At 29.0% G+C, this 17,085-nt stretch overlaps 1 protein-coding gene across 2 annotated transcripts in view; it reads left to right on the top strand.

Moving 5' to 3' along the window:
* Positions 1–17,085, top strand: part of LOC113365731 (phospholipid-transporting ATPase ID) — a 102,162-nt gene that overhangs the window by 20,532 nt on the left and 64,545 nt on the right. The window contains exons 2-3 of one of the 2 annotated variants that reach the window (XM_026607263.1): positions 3,698–3,715; positions 3,781–3,928. The gene's annotated coding sequence lies outside the window, so the exon portion shown is untranslated. Of the gene's footprint in view, positions 1–3,697; positions 3,716–3,780; positions 3,929–10,626; positions 10,928–17,085 lie in introns of those variants that run through there. The other variant, XM_026607264.1, reaches the window with a different exon arrangement.

Below are 17,085 nucleotides of genomic sequence, written 5' to 3'. Positions count from 1 at the left end.
TTTTTCATATTTGTTCCATTTCCATAACCCTAACCACGCATGTCATCAACATTCAAAATTCATCAGAAGCGAAATATTTGCAACAAAACCAAAAGTTACAATTCAATTTCTCGGAATAAACATGCCATTTTTTAAGCACTGACTCCCCATTTTTCATTATCCCGATTATAATTAGTTTATATTTTTTTAACAAGTTTTGTTTCAACTAAATCAGCTCGCAATTTTTTGTCAATAATGCCCAATAATTAATTTCAAATTTTGCAGATTTGCGCTTATGGGATTGAACACTAGATAATTTCTTTTTCGATTCCACGGTAACTTCAAACAAAGAAAAAATTGAATAAGTAGATTAAGCAATAAACAAAGCTGTTATTTATTAATTTGCAGAGTAATTAATCGGTTAATTATTTCTACTGACATCACATTGCAAAATAAATATGCTTTTTGTGTTTCCGTATCCCTAGTTAAGTTAGATTGTTTATTATAATTTATCAAGTATTCTAGATTTTATATAAATAATAAAAAATATAAATAATATATTATAAATTTAATTTCCGAAACTCGTTTTGGCGCCCCCTAAGGCGTGCGCCCGCATTTTTTGCATGCATCGCATGCAAGGCAGGACCGGCCCTGGTATGTGTGTATGTTTGGATGCAATAATTATACATATGCACATCAAATTATCAAATATTTTATAGAGATTTAAATAATAATTACAAATTTTCTTTACATTTCTATTAATCACGTGCCAAAATTTGTAATGTTTAACCGTTAGACTGCAATGCGGCGTAACGCGCTTTGATATTTTGCAACTTTTATGTATAAAGAAGCTACGCAACGCGGTTGCTTTAAAAAAAAATCAAAAAAATTTAAAGCATTTAAAAATTTTATTTCATGGTACGAGAAGTTCCAGCAATTTACCTTAAGGCACTATGCCAGGCACCAATAGTTTTTTCTGGTATCGCAAAACTGATTATCTGCTAATTTTTTTCCTCATGATAGCTCTTAAGTTATATAGAGATTTCGAAACAGTAACACTAAAGTAGCCAATAAATTATTTCTCCATGATTCTCATGTTAGGAAAAATAATTTGTGTTACGACACCTCACTGATCTTGTTTCGATGCTAGTTTATTGGAATTTATCAAATAACTTGTATCAAATCTTTTTGGACAAAACTCCGTTTCCAATCCATTCCGATAGTTTGTGAAAACAGAACTATAATGAAAGTATATCAAATAATATTTTGATAATTTTCTCTGAAAAACATACCTCATTTTCATGAATCCCATAAAAATAACAAAAAAATCACTGCTATGCGACATTTCGGCCGCGTAGGACGAGGGTCACCTAATAGTCGTTAGTACACGCGGTCAGGGTGGGCCTGCACCTTCATTTTCTACGATGACACAACTGTAGGGCGGCTCCCAGGTCACACCCTTGTTGGCCTCGATGCTCGTCACCCGACACGAATTTGCGGTTTATAAGATATTATGTGCCGTTGCTGGTAAAACTATCCCTAATTTTCTTGGAAATTATCCTCAGTGAGCAAATTTACTCCTCCGTTATCAACTTTCTTGAAAATGGTGTTAAATATCGCACACAATATCATATTATGCGTGTCGTGTTATACAAAGTACAATACTTTATAGCTAACATTTTTTATGTATATTATTTGAACTAAATTAAGTGGTCTATGAGCTGTTTTGACTGATTATTTGGCTTAACTAACTTTGTCGGTTCTATAGATGGCAACACAAATAGTTATCTTGTCTTTATGTGAAGAATTTTTTACTATTACAATAATGAAGAATTTCTTATTGATGCAGCAGCGCCGGATGTGATCAATTTTCCGAAAAACTATTGCTATCTATTGGGTTGTTAGGAAAGTAACTTTGTTTTTATATACATTTTGAAAAGTAATTTTTGTACAATAAAAAGATACTTTAATAAATTATGTATCGGCTGTTTTGATCTAATATCTTTTGTCATATTTCTGGTAATAGAATAATTTCGAGATCATGGTCGTTATTTGCATCAAATTGATCAAAGTGCTTTTGACCTCCTCATTTTAGGTAAAGGTTTTACCACCTAAAAATTTTTTTTGTCTCCGGAACAAATAATAGTCTGATGATGGCAGGTCTGGAAAATGTGATGAATGTGGAATTGGGTTCCATTCAAGCTGTGAAGGCTTTTAGCGATTGATCAAACTTATGTGTGGTCTTGCGTCGTCTTTGTTCTATAAGAACTATACATTGAGCTTCGAGGAAAATCACAGACATTTTAAGTAGTTATGAACTGTTAAATTTGATAAATTTGAATTCAATGGGATCTCATGTATTGTTTTTCGCCGGTTTGCATCAACTGGTGCTTTTCTCGCGTCTTCATCAGCTTCAACAGTACTTCTTGGACGTGGTACATCTTGGACATCAAAAAACCAGGAATGAAATCTAGCAAACCAGTTTTGGCACCCTCGTACTATCAACACGTCATTTCCATACACATTGGTCAATTTCATTCTGATTCAAAACATAATTTTTACCTTTTCTATAACAAAAGAGTAAAATATGTCGAAATTGCTGCTTAATTCTTTCCGTATTCAAAGTGGCACCTACTGCGTGTAATTGATTATAATTTGAATGTAATCAATGAATTTCTAGTTCAGTCGGATCATTGTGAGTCTATTATTTGATTCCAATGTTTTCCCTTTTTTTTTCAAAAATGCACCTAAGGTTGCTTGCGTTTTTCTTCCACGTTATTTTAGTATTTGTTAGGTAGGTGAATCTATAAAACCTTGTCTTGCTTTTGAACTTATGTCAGCATTTTGATAATTTTCAACTTCAACTCAAATTGGTCCATAGTTTTAGTTATTGTGTTCAATGATTTATTTATAAACATTATTTAATGTTCTTTTTTGGAATTAGCTGAATTTTTTGATTATCATTAATTGGACTAGGTGCTCTTTCTTGAATTATTTCTTCTATATCTAAACCGTTTTGTTTTGGCACTTTTACTATTTTTTCTACTATCATTCATCTGCTGAAATAAGAGCGTCCAGCGGTGATTATTGCATTTAGTTTAAATTTGATTGTTACAAATATTTAATAAAAAAAGTTAGATTTTGTTTCTTAACAAATGAGTTGTCATTCCAATTTAATGTACTGTCGATATCAGTTATATCAGTTATAAATTAATCACGGCTAATGTACCATGTAACCAAATTTTCTTTTGCCTCGATTCCTAAGAAGTTGCAGAAGCACTTAGTCTTAAATCGATTACGATAAATATACTTTATTCGATAAAATGTTTATCTGTCTTTTTCTAGGACATTTTCCATTTCCTGCAGGTTGTCCGGCACACCTTGGTCCATTAGGACCATTAGGGCATGTCATTTATAAATAGTTTTCCAATGTAATAGTGAATGAAGAAAATTGACCAAAGTGATGTCGTTTAATAGAACTTGCTTTTCAACATGCGATACGAATTTAATTAGCCGCAATGAAGAACTAGATTTTTATAATTGTTATATTAGCTCTCATATTATTACATTTTTATTATTATTGTTCTAATATATATGCTCAATAAAAGTACCAAATCTGAAAAACGCCAGCTCTTCGAAATTCGTAATTAACAATCAAAATTTCTAAATAAATTGATTTTTCTTTTTAATATTAAAATTGTTCTTGCTTTACTTTCAGGTGACTTGACTGATTCAGGTATTACTTGCTCAGTATGGAATTGCTAAGACATCTGCCTTGAATAAATTTCAAATTATATTCAGACGTTAGCTAATAGCAAAATGCTAGTAGACGAAGACCAGCCGCTACAAACAATCGAATAATTGGCCAATTGGACCGCCGCCAATACAAGCAGCGGTTCGAGCAAGTTGTTATGAAAAACACTCGAACACCAGAAATATCATGTCTGAGGTAAGCCTGTACAAATATATTTTCTTCAAACATTGCATATCTTTTATTTTTCTCACTAAAGTTCTCATTATTTTATCTTTCTTTCGGTTTTTTTGATTTTTTAAATCGTCTATCTTTCTTGATGGAATAATGTCAACATTTTTTTTCTAATTCGGTACTTCTTACAGTTCTATGTAAGCGAGACAGTTAACTGGTAAATTTAGTATATTTTGAATTTTTGGTATTGAATATGTTGATTCATTCTTATGAATATCTAACTTTATGCAACATAAATACCATTACATTTCTTGCAATTCATTGGATCAACAAGAACGGAACTGATTAAAACTATTTTTAGAAATTTATTATTTGATTACATATTGAATACGAATATATATATATATATATATATATATATATATATATATATTATATATAGAGAGCTGAACTAAACTCCAACTCGATTAAGGTAAAAATATTGTGAGAGATTTTCCATTGCCATTACACACCGCAGTACCCAAAATGGGCTATTTTTAATTGAAAACTTTTGATCTTCATTTTTAAGTGAAATTGGACATCGCATCCAGAGCGGGATTCGAACTCGCAACCCCTTTATATATTACACATTTATATGTAATGTAGATTGCATATATTTACATTACCTTACAATATCATTGTCATGTACATATTACAAATTTAGATTTAATCCGTTCAGTTAAGTAATAATAATTTAGTCAAATTCATGTACATGGTGACCGCAAGATCTAATTGATAAGCAATATATTTATATAAGGAAATTCCTCAATGGGGAAATTTCTAAACCTCATGTACCCAAAAGCAAATAACATCATTGAACCAAAGGTTCAGATTGGTTATGAGAAATGAATGAAAAAAAGTGCATAAAGAAATTTGAAGAACTGTGTTGTGCCTATAAATGACATATGTACATATAAACTTGTTATAATTTATATTAGTAATATAAATTATTATATAACAATATTAGTTTGACCATATTTTGCTAATACAATAATACGGTGGGTAGTAAACCTACCCACTTTGCATGTTCAGCCTTGCGACTTATATAGTTATTGCAAATACGAATTAATCGGATTTTAATTGCATTTCGATTTAGCTTTAAAATCAAATCACATATAAATGTAAAATATAATATATAAATTAAACGTCTAAATTTTCCCAAATCATTCGATATTCTCAACGTTTTCTAATATTCACAATATTGAAACATTCCTTCATTTTATTCTATTCAATAAAACATTTATAATAACCAAGGTTCAAGATCAATACAAATATATATTTCAATCAATACAGTATGGGAAAACAATTTGAAAGAATATTGTTAAGAGGTTAGATATCCCACTGAACTTATTTTTAATTACTTGTATATACTTTATATTTACTCTACTTGATTTTGCATCATGCCATTATTTTTGATTCAAGTTATTAGTAAACAACCATAGTACGTGAGCATATATTTTTAAATATTTCTTATTTTTAATTATGAATATTTTTTCATTTCATCCTGTTACTTTTTTCTATTGTACATATTCATTTTGTAAATATCTGGGAGGACTGACTATGGGTTTGACTTGATATTTTGATATACTTTTAACTTCCCATAGGGTAAGTTATAGTAATCGCAAAAAAATCGAAAATTAAAATTTTTATATATCTTCACGTTTCAAAGGTTTCTAAATATTTTGGCATACCTTAGAAAAAAATGGATGTATGTGTGTGTGCGGATACAAATTTTCGTCGACAATTTGGGGAACACCGATCAACCGATTTGAATAATTCAAAAAAAAAAAACATTCTATTTGTATTGACAAGGAGACGTGCTGATTAATTTTTGGCGAAGGCAGGTCTAGCCGTTCCAAAGATACTGGGCAAACAGTGCCAAAACAGGTAGCTCAGTTTTTAAGAAAACGGAGCGTCCGATTTTAACAATTCAAAAAACATTTTACTTGTCTTGACAGGATGAAAAACTGATTAAATTTTTGGCGCAACAAGCAGTTAATAATGTACTTATGTAAAGTTAATAATTTTATTATTGAATATATAAGGTCCAGCGGTTATGGACTCTCAATGAAAATAAATTAAAAAATGTCATTTAGCGGCCAAAATGTTTATTGGACATATCAAACATTAAATTATCAGATATTTTATAGAGATTTTAATAATGTGTACATATTTTGTGTACTTTTTTTGGGTTCCGTACCAAGATTTTTGATTACTGTACGGGAAGTTCCAGCAATTGGACTTAAGGCACGATGCATGCACCCCACTAGATCAATAATGAATCCAGCTTATATACAATTTTTATTTCCTCCAACAAATAGCCCGTGCAATAATGTCTAAAATATCTATAAAATTATCTAACCTCTTTATTCAGCGTAGTGCAACCGTCAGACTTCGCCGCTCCGACTTCTAATTTGTCGAAGAGTCAACTTAGATATCTTAAATGTTGCGACATTTCCTGACAAACCGCCAAATGGTAAAGGGGAGCTTTATGTTCCGCACGTGCGACAATAATCATATAGCACGGCTCATGTGCACTATCTTGTTACTCTTGAATGGTTTTCATATGAAAGAAAACTAAATTTTCATTAAAAATTGAAACGATAAAATACACGACTTAAATTCTTATCGAACGTCTACATTTTTTTAGGAATAATAAAATAGCAATCAGAAAATATAAAAAAAAAATCTATAAGCTATCGTGCTGGTTATTAGAATTTTATTAATGGTACTAGAGTTCTACGTACCTACATGGCATGATGGAGGTAGGTCATCCGTAGTGGGTCAGTGGTCTACTCCAAAACGCCTAAATTTAAGTTAAATATAATAAATTATTCACATTTATGTTTGGAATATATTAACTCAGATTTCTATTATATTTTTATATGTACATTTGATTAGAGCGTTATGTTATTTCACCCACGTTCTTATAAATGTGAAAATGAATCATCTAATCCTTTTGCTATAAATTTAGTTATTTATGCTGAATAAACTTCTTTATATATTTAATAATAATATGATCGCCCAAAGAACGTTTGGGCGAAGTGTTGATGTCTTTGAAACGATAAAGCCAACTCAACAACACTTCTAAGAAACTGCTATTTATATTTTATTTATAATAAACTGTTTTTATCATGATAAAATTTATATTTTAAATATTTATATATTTAAAATGATTATTATTAATTATGATACTTTTGCTAATTGGTGATTGTATAATGATCTGATACTTTTGCTTATTGGTAATTGTTTAATGATCATTTTGGCATGCCTTAGAAAAATCTGGATGTATGTATGAAGTATGCATGTATGTATGACGTTTTCCAACGTTTTCGGAAGCCCCGATTTGAATTATTCAAAATGCTTGGCAAAAGTTGGTTCAGCCGTTTCGGAGATACCGTGCAGAATGCAGGAAATAGAAATTAAGTTTGTGAGAAATTGTTGGCGGAGTGAAGAATTAATTAAATTTGCAAAAGCAGGTCCAGGTTTCGGAGATTTAGAAAACAATTTTAAAAAAATGCCATTTGGTGATCGAAAATCAAATATTTTCGACAGTCTGTATTAACCGACATGAATGGGTATAAAAAATATCAACATAATTTCAAAATTAAAAGAAAATTCTACAAACTTCCAAGTTTTTATAATATATCAATGATAATTTTTTCAACAGTTTACAAAATATTCAAACAAGTTTTAAAAAATTCAAAATTCTTAAAAAGAATTTATTTTTCTTCTGACTTTTAAAAAATATTAATTTACGGTGCGGGAAGTTCCAGAAATTTGTTTAATGCACGCGCCACTCGTTTAAAAATGGTATTAAAAATATTGAATTATTTCTGCATATTGTCACTTTGAAATATGTTACACATAAGAAAGTATTAAAAATGTATTTCATTTAGATATTAAATACTAACTTTTTGTTGATTAACATTATAATAATTATTGAAATATAAACGTGGTCTTTTCGAGTATTTTAGTATTCTGGCCCTTAATTCTTATGAAAAATTGTCAGCATTAAAAAGTATTTTTATTTTTTAGTATATTCACTTTATTGGGCTTATGTTAATTTATCAGTACTCATTAATGTTCTTTTGAAACAAAAATTTTGAAAAAAATCCATAAATTTTCAGTTACCTTGAATAAAAATCGATTGAACGCTTGATGTCATAATTATTTCTCATATCGCTAATTTCAAGTAAACCACTTGAAAGATTAGTAGCTAGACGCACTAACAACGATACTCAAAATAAAATATTACAGTCTTCAATGAGAAGGTAATAGATATTTATCATTGTTTGTAACAATAAACTAGATGAAAAGCAAAAATAATATATTTTAACTTCGCTGAAATTCTGAAATATATATAATAAAAATGCCCATCAACTATATATTTGTCACCATCGGCACAAATCGAATATTTGTTTCCCAAAAGCTGTTTTCTGTAACACGAGCCCCTTAAAATAATATAGGCCCATGATAGTTAAATTATATAATTAATTAAAGATTAGAAAATTAGAATTATATATATATATATATATATATATATATATATATAATGAATATATATTTAAATTTAGACCATCGATTGATATGAATCTTCTATTAATCCAGACGATTGAAGCCATAAAAACTGGGTTAAATATAGATGATTTCGTGTGGATGTAGTTATCTATCTACACAATAATGTATTTGAAATATACTTTGAAATTTAAAGAGACCGAGGTAAGAATTAATTAATTTGTCCTTAGATTGAAGCCCTGATCTTCATTCATGTTCTTGGAGTACGATCGTATTAAAATTATAATAAGAAACTCGTAAATTTGTTTAGAGAACAATTCAGAGATATTTAAATAATATTTCAATTCCTACAAAACTTTTTTTTTATTTTTATTTTATTAAAATGGCCTCTGCTACAAAACTATAAATTTTATATCACTAAATATTTAACCACTAATACATATATTTTTTGATATACTATTGTACTATGTAATTGGGCAATTTACATGAAATTTGTAAAAAAAATTAAGGATTTAACACCATCTCTTCATGCATTACTAACTAGGTATACTAAAATAGTTCGATTCTTTTGAATAATGTATTGAAAAGATATAATATATCTATAAAAAAAACTAGTGGGAAATGTTCGAGAAATTTTAAACGTTTTCAAATATATTATTACAAATACTGTAACTTTCATTATTTTTGCTATCTTGTTATATCTGAGCAAATCAAAAGTAAATCATAAATCATAAATCAATTTATCTCCAGAACATTAACAATCGTCATTTCATTTCGAATTCAATTTAAAAAAAATAGTTGCCTAATTTACACATAATTGAAAATGTGCTCCCGCATAGTCAGTCTAAACACATTTGCAAATAATTCTGTGCGACATTTTCACTTATACTGTGCTTAGCTTGGCGGCATTTTCACATTTTTCAATAGTTTTCACAAAATTGAAAAAGTGCTCCCGCATAGTCAGTCTCAACACATTTGCAAATAATTCTGTGTGACATTTTCACTTATACTGTGCTTAGCTTGGCGGCATTTTCACATTTTTCAATAGTTTTCACAAAATTGAAAAAGTGCTCCCGCATAGTCAATCTAAACGCATTTGCAAATAATTCTGTGCGACATTTAACTTATACTGTGCTTAGCTCAGTGACATTTTCACATTTTTCAATAGTTTACACAAAATTGAAAAAGTGCTCCCGCATAGTCAGTCTAAACGCAAATAATTCTGTGCGACATTTTCACTTATACTGTGCATCTGGTAAACATTTGTACCAGAGTGGCGCTTATACTGTGCTTAGCCTGGGTATTTTTTTGAATTTTTAATCGAAAATTACAAAAATATTTTATGGAAAATAAAAAAAGATGTAATAATTTTTAATCCTCAAAAGCAATTGTTTTGTCAATACAAAAGCTTTTCAGATCATACAAATCGGACGCTTAGTTCACTCAAAAACTACCATTTTTTGCACATTTAGCTCTGTATCTTCGAAATGGCGGGACCTGTCTTTGCAAAAACTAATCATCTCTTCTCCCAATCATTACAAATTGAATGTTTTTTAAATCATTCAAATTCGATACCCCGTTCTCTCAAAAACTCAATTTGTATTTGCTGCACTCTTTGCTCCGTATCTCCGTAACGGCTGGACCTGCCTTTGTCAAAAACTAACCAGCACATCTCCCTGATGTTGCCATAACATTGATCTCTCTTACGGCAGAATCGGCTCCTTAGTTATTGTTAAATGTGAGATTTTATGGATCAAGGTACAAAATACATGTTTGTTACTGTACCTATGTCTCATGAAGTGCACATGTTTCAAGAAATCGTAAGTATGTATATTGATGAAATCGATGATGATGTACATCGTTTGATTCAAATAACATCCAACATAAAAAAATAATCTTTTATCAAAGCTCTCTGTTACTAGAAAACTTTGCAAGGAAAACTCATACATTTGTTAATCAATATATTCTGTTATTTCGTTAATATTAATAAATAGAAATGCGTATCTAATACCGATTTCATATCAAATACCAAAACTTACCTTCCATAACGTGTTCGAGACGAGCGCTGCGCACGTGTTTCTATCCCCACTATCCCCAATGCTGCTCAGGCATTCTCTTTCCTCATCGAGTGACCGAATCTCCCACTCAGGTTTTCTTCCGTCAAAACGTCAGTTGCGAACGGTATGCCGCCTCGAGTAGTTGTTTTCGGTTGTTTTAGTTGTTTGTTACGAAAATCATTCGGACAGACGCCTGATTTTATTCTGAATATCAAATTATTTTAGTGAAGTTACATTAGTGATTCATTGACGTATGTAATAAAAGTTGATTTGTTTGTGCCATTTTAGTGTTATAAGACGGTGATTGTTCTGAGTTCTAATTTATCTTTGACACCATTCTAGTCGTGTTTACTGTTTGTGATTTACTGGTAAAAGCGTAAAGCATATGTTGGAATTTTAACAAATCAAGGTATTGTTGTAAAAATCATATTTTATTATATAAAAGTCATCAATGTTCATCAATAAATTTTTAATCTGCATATTTAGTTTAGATCTATGCAATCTTAAGGCTTTAACCCGTAAAATAATCATAAAATTGATATGCCATGCGGTATATGACTATTTCTATTAGTATGTCTTAATAATATTCACTATTACCGTTAATTGTGAACAAGTGTCTTCAGGGCCGAATTTAAATTATTGCCGCCTGAGGGCACTAATAAAAATGCCGCTGTATAGTTGATGAATTGAAGTTTGTCTTCAAAAATGTGTGAATAATTTGATGATATTTATGATTTTTTAGAAAACTTACAAAAATTTATTAATTCCGAAAATAAAGGTCAAAATTATTATACTTTTATTTTAGTTATTTTAATTTTTTATAAATTAAATTTTTACCTTTTTAAGTTTTCATGGAAATAAATTGAACTATGTCTTTAGTTAGTTTTCACTCAAATTTTCAAAATTATAATATACAAAGTTTCGATTTGATACATAATGCATAAATTATACTTATGAGATAAAAAATGTCAAAAGCATTATTTAATTATATTCTATAGATTTTTTTTCTCACTTAAAAAATTACGCGCCCTAAAAAATTACCCCTTCGTCACTAGCCCCAACAGCCCCTACATATTTTTTTATCATTATTATTTATATTGCTGTTTTTTTCTAGAAATAAATTACAGCGTAAAAAATTGAAAAAGTAAAAAATCATTACCTATTGAAGATTAATTAAAACTTGTGCACGCAATTGCTTAAATATGTAGATTTTTGTATCGTGCGATGCTTAGATGCGTCGAATTCATTTTATATGGAATATAAGAATATTGAAATGTATTAGAATATTGCATCTTATTGCTAAGTTTTGGTTTGCTAAAATGAATTTAAAATGTATATTTTGTTTTTTCGGGCATTTTTATAATTAATATTATTTTTATAATTAGTAGCTATCCGATCGAATAGAAGGAAATATGATCAATTTGTTTTTATTATTATCATTTATTAAATTAAAATATCTTTACAACAAAATCAGTAATTTTGACATTTTATTAACTATTTTGATCGGCAATAAAATCTATGCAAAAAAATATTAACATGAAATTTTATATTGAGTAGTTTGGTTGAGAGATTTATACAGTCAATTTAATTTTCCCTACTCATTGTGATTTATTATCTTGATTGCAAACTATAATATTTTGAACCAAAATATAAATTACACTGATAAATTAATGATGCAGTACTTGAAGACTGTGCCTGTCTTGAATATCACTTTAATATCATATTGTCTTTTTTCAATCTCCTCAATACGATATTGAATAAAATTTGTAAATGATTTGTGGTATGCGGCGGGATAACCCCAGTTTGAATTATTCATGCTGAATAAACAAACTTTCAACGGAGCCTGATCTTTATTCGTTTCATTTTAGTTCGGCGAAAATGACGTCATTGAATCAAAATCATTATGAAATTTGCTGTTTATTATATCAAAGGATAATTAATAAATAACATTTTAGGATTTTTTATCCCCGAAATATATATATCTGCATTTTTTTTATATTTACATGCAAATTACAATCTATCTATAGATAGATATTTTTTTTTTTAAAAAAACCTGATGATTCACCTTTTATTTATGTACTATACATTTATACATTCAGTTTTAGCATCTGTAAATTGAACGTAATTCTGAAGTAAAATTACTATTTATTTTACAAATCTTGTGAAATCTTTTATTATTCATTTATACATAAATCTATATGTGTTTATGAATATAATGTATATGTACGCATATACATTTTTATTAATGTATATATATTATGTATTATTTTATTAATGTATAAATGTATAATGTATAAATGTATAATGTATAATGTATAATGTATGCATGCATCATGATGTCAAACCTTAATGAATTTTAATTATTAAACCATTTTTCGTATGCCTACATATGTATATCATATAATAACTTAGGATCTTCATTAAGATTGAATTCCGAGTTTGTATCGTAAAAATTTTTTTTTTACTCTTAATTACAAAGAAACGGTCCGGAAAAACTTTACCAACTAATCAGCACGATTCCCAGATAATTTTTTTGAATTTTCAAAATCGGTTCAGAATTTTAGGTAAAAACACTGGCGAAATTTTTTGCATTTATCTGCTAATGGTGGAGAAATGATTGAGCCCATTCTATGGTCTAATTAATCAATGCGCCAAATCTCTTCCAAATTTTTTAAATCGGCTGCTGTTTTTGAGAAATTGTTGACGAAAAGCAAACATTCATACTTTTTCTCCATCTTGGAGTTAATTGATTCAAAAGGAAGGAAACATTGAGAAGTCATAGAATTAATAATTTGGATTTTCTGGCGAAACATAAATTTTTACTTTGGGAAAAATTAAAATAAAAATATTTGATATGAATTAATGACATTATTAGTTTAGTTATTTGTGAAAGTTTTTCAAATAGTCATTTTCTTCAACCAAATTGCGAAGTTAGCTCGTGTATGACGAATTTACTGCAACTGCGCGAGCTATGACGATAGTTAACTTAATCACTGCAAAACAATTGTGATAACGTTATATTAGCCATTTGCTAGATTTGAATATTTAATTTGAATACATATCGTATACAATTAAATCAGCGAGCACTTAAAAATAGAACGTAGTTAAAATTCTGTTTGCGCTTCTTTTACTCGTTTCTTATTAAGAAAATTACACATATGTCTTGTTTTTGTCTCACAATCAATGATTTCTACAAAATGATAAATTAGTTTATATGACTCGAATCATCAAAATTGCTAGGAATTGATTTAATTTTTCCTGTTATAGATTTTACCAATTAATTATTATTTTTATATTATTTCAATTATTGTTTCTTTAATATATATTAACTCTGTAACTCGTTCATTTTATCTAGAAATTTCTTACAACGGTTGATTAGAGATAATTTCTTTTCTTCACTAATTAAATCGCAAATTCAAAACTGTTTAAAATTTCGAGTTAAACGAGTTATGGTGATCAATATCACCAAGAATCTGATCATTTAGACTTACAGTTAGATGATATTGTTAAAATTACTGAAATTCGTCCAGAGTAAGACAACGGAAATATTGGCGGGATATATAAATATAAACACCTTGTGGATAAATAAACTTGCTTGGATAATCGTGGATTGAAATTGATTTAAATAATCTACATAAATATTCTATTTCACTCGCTGTTTTATATAGTTATTTTATTACTATGGAATGATGGAATGAAATGTATGTTGCATTATATTTTATTCAAACTATTTAATTGCAATTAAATTTTTTTAAGAACTGCATTGAAGCTTCAAATTATATAGTATATAATTTTTAATTCATATCCTATTGATAGATGAGAAATTACAATTTCAAATCAAAATGATGATTTTTAACACCAAGGTCTATTTGTAGCATTTCAAATAAACAACTATTATAGGCCCAGTATTCAAATTTTGTGGCTTTATATGTTTTTATAGCGGCTCAATTAAAATTTGTTTGACAATGCTTTTAGCGCGACATTAGCGTTTTTTCTGAAAATAAACTCAAATATGTCAAAGATAAATTTAGAATCCCATTAGATTTGTAATGTGCGGTTGATACAAATTTCTAAATATGTATATTTATGCGTTTTTAGTATATGTGCTAAGTAATAATTATATACATCTGTTATATTTATTGCGTTTATGTTTTAATAAATTCTAGTTTTATGATTTTTTATCAAGTGAATTTGATAATTTCGATTCACAAAAATTTGGGAAAAACGACTCAATTAGAGGTACTCAATTACAAGTACACAAGTTCTACTGTCTATCATATAATTTCTGTAAAGCTTTTCAAAAATGTCAATATTGTAGCTCGATTGATCATTGAAGATACTTTTCTTGGTAGTATCAAAATTAGTTTCGATAGTACGTATATATTAATTTTATTCTAAATTTCGACTTAACATTTCGACTTACTTTTACTTCAGTTTTATAAAAATTGCCTTGTATATACGCAATGCCACGTATATTTAATTCCAACATTGTATTTTATTTTTCATTAATTTTGTATAATTATAAAGGTGGTTTTAAAATAAATCAGAATTTTTTTTGACACGTTGGAAATTGCCACATAAACCACCTATTTGAAATAGCCATATGGGGGCGTCCGTTAATCACGTGAAGTTTTTAGGGGAGGGGGGGTATGACAAAAAAAATCAAGAAATATCACGTGGGGGAGGGAAGGGTATAGTATGATATCACGTGTTTTTATTTTTTGACTATTTTTTTAAAAGTTTAAGCACTTTGAAAAAAAAAACAAAAAATTTACAGTTTTTTAACCTAACTAAAATTACACGTGGCGTTTGGTGGGGGAGGGGGTAATTTTGAATATTACTATGTATCACCAAGGGGGAGGGGTCAAATATCTCCCTTCCGCCTTTTTGTATTATAAACCAAGAGCAAAAAAGCGGAAGGGAGATATTTGACAACCTAACATCACCAAGGGGGAGGGGGGTTCAAAAATCCTTAAAAACTCGCTCACGTGATTAATGGACGTCCCCTATGGAATATTCTTAACAAGAGCTTCAAAGTAATTTAACTATAAAGATATCATTTTTAATATTGCATTTACCGAAGCACTAACACATTAACCTACTTAATAAAAAGTATTTTATTATTCAATACGTTGTTTTTTTTATCGAAAACCAGTTAATGCATTGTTATGAAATGTTCATGTATATCTGCTATGTATCGAGTTCGCGTTCTCGCAATATTTATATCTTATCAGCATTTACACGTTATAACACTTCAATTTTATCAGGACACAGTCGACCATCAGGTTTTTAGTTTTTCACAAATATAAATAGGTTGTATATTTTTTTCTCGGAATGATGCAATGTAAAGATCTGCCATAATACGAGTTAAAATCATTCACTGAAGTATCATTCTCACTAACTTGCTAATTTTTATGATAAATATATTTATGAAATCATTGGCGTGCGCCAACTTTGACTTGCTGTGTACTGACCTCTTTATATTGTCATACTTAGCATCTTTAGCTTGTTTTGTTATAGTATATTATACTATAATAGATATATTACAACAAACTTTGTGTTATTAGGCGGCGAGCTACTGAACATTTTGAATAACTGTGTTCCTGTAAAGCTCATAATATTTTACTGGTGATCTTTTGCACGCTAAGCACAAAAACCATCGCCTGGTAGGTTTTAGTTCTTCACATCTTCATCCATCAGGAGTTAGAAAATAAAAAAAAACGAAAACTAGCTGTAAGTGGAATTCTGTCTTAAGGCAATTAAGGCATCGTGCCTTAAGGCAAATTGCTGGAACTTCCCGTACCAAAAATTATTTTTTTTAAAAAACGATTAACATTTTTGAAAAAATTTTACTTCGCAAAAATAAGATTTTTGAGAAACTATAAATTGGACAAAAAATTACTTTTTTTTGAAAAAAAAATTTAAAAAAAAAAAATATTAAATTTTTTTTATTTTTTAAAAAAAATGTTTTCTTTATTCTGACATATTTTGGAAGATCTAAACTTTTTTTAAAGCAATCGTACTGCTTTAACTGCATAAAGACGAAATATCAAAGCGCGTCGCCGTCTAACGCGTAATCATTGGTACGGAACTCATAGGACTGTAAATCAAATTCATACTTATTGTTAAAATCTCTATAAAATATCTGATAATTTGATGTGCATATGTCTAATGATCATTTTTGACCGTCAAAAGGCATTTTTTTTTACTTTTTTTATTAGATCTCCGAAACCGTTAGACCTGCCTTCATGAAAATTTGATTAATTTTTCATCTTGTCAATACAAGTAAAATGTTTTTTGAATTATTCAAATCGAACACTCCGTTCTCTTAAAAACTGAGTTACCGTTTTCGGCACTTTTTGCCCCGTATCTTTGGAACGGCTAGACCTGCCTTCGCCAAAAACTAATCAGCACGTCTCCTTATCAATACGAATCGAATGTTTTTTGAATTATTCAAATCGGTTGATCCGTGTTCCCGAAATCGTCGACGAAAATTTGTATCCGCACATACATACCCACACATACATACATAAATACACACACACACACACACATACATCCATTTTT

This window comes from Ctenocephalides felis, unplaced genomic scaffold, assembly GCF_003426905.1.
Source record: "Ctenocephalides felis isolate EL2017-DRISC unplaced genomic scaffold, ASM342690v1 CF-g0.4_SCAFFOLD_01170, whole genome shotgun sequence".
NCBI classification, from domain to species: Eukaryota; Metazoa; Arthropoda; class Insecta; order Siphonaptera; family Pulicidae; genus Ctenocephalides; species Ctenocephalides felis.
This window is presented reverse-complemented; position numbering and strand designations above follow the sequence as displayed.